Source organism: Syngnathus typhle, unplaced genomic scaffold (assembly GCF_033458585.1).
Source record: "Syngnathus typhle isolate RoL2023-S1 ecotype Sweden unplaced genomic scaffold, RoL_Styp_1.0 HiC_scaffold_364, whole genome shotgun sequence".
NCBI lineage: Eukaryota > Metazoa > Chordata > Actinopteri > Syngnathiformes > Syngnathidae > Syngnathus > Syngnathus typhle.
Genome location: NW_026872267.1, coordinates 3,996 through 5,000, shown reverse-complemented (window position 1 = coordinate 5,000; position 1,005 = coordinate 3,996).

Genomic DNA, 1,005 nt, shown 5'->3' with positions numbered 1-1,005 from the left:
ACCGCCACAAGGCGACCGCCACAAGGCGACCGCCACAAGGCGACCGCCACTGGCCCCAAGCGCCAGCCCCGACCGCCACCCCCCGACCGCCACAAGGCGACCGCCACAAGGCGACCGCCACCGGCCCCAAGCGCCAGCCCCGACCGCCACCCCCCGACCGCCACAAGGCGACCGCCACAAGGCGACCGCCACAAGGCGACCGCCACAAGGCGACCGCCACAAGGCGACCGCCACCGGCCCCAAGCGCCAGCCCCGACCGCCACCCCCCGACCGCCACAAGGCGACCGCCACAAGGCGACCGCCACAAGGCGACCGCCACAAGGCGACCGCCACAAGGCGACCGCCACTGGCCCCAAGCGCCAGCCCCGACCGCCACCCCCCGACCGCCACAAGGCGACCGCCACAAGGCGACCGCCACAAGGCGACCGCCACAAGGCGACCGCCACAAGGCGACCGCCACAAGGCGACCGCCACTGGCCCCAAGCGCCAGCCCCGACCGCCACCCCCCGACCGCCACAAGGCGACCGCCACAAGGCGACCGCCACCGGCCCCAAGCGCCAGCCCCGACCGCCACCCCCCGACCAGCCACAAGGCGACCGCCACAAGGCGTTAGTGGCCGCGCCCGGTACTTTACTGGACCCTATTTGGCCCGCGGACCGGCCGGCGTCGCTTCCTTGAATGCTTAGCCGCCTTTCGAGCTGCCATGCCGGGCTTGAGTTAGTGGTTTGCGCCCGGTACTCTACGTTAAAAGTCAGGCGGAACGGCTCTGAAGCTCCAGACGGTGCTTCCTTGAATGCTTAGCCGCCTTTCGAGCTGCCATGCCGGGCTTGAGTTAGTGGTTTGCGCCCGGTACTCTACGTTAAAAGTCAGGCGGAACGGCTCTGAAGCTCCAGACGGTGCTTCCTTGAATGCTTAGCCGCCTTTCGAGCTGCCATGCCGGGCTTGAGTTAGTGGTTTGCGCCCGGTACTCTACGTTAAAAGTCAGGCGGAACGGCTCTGAAGCTC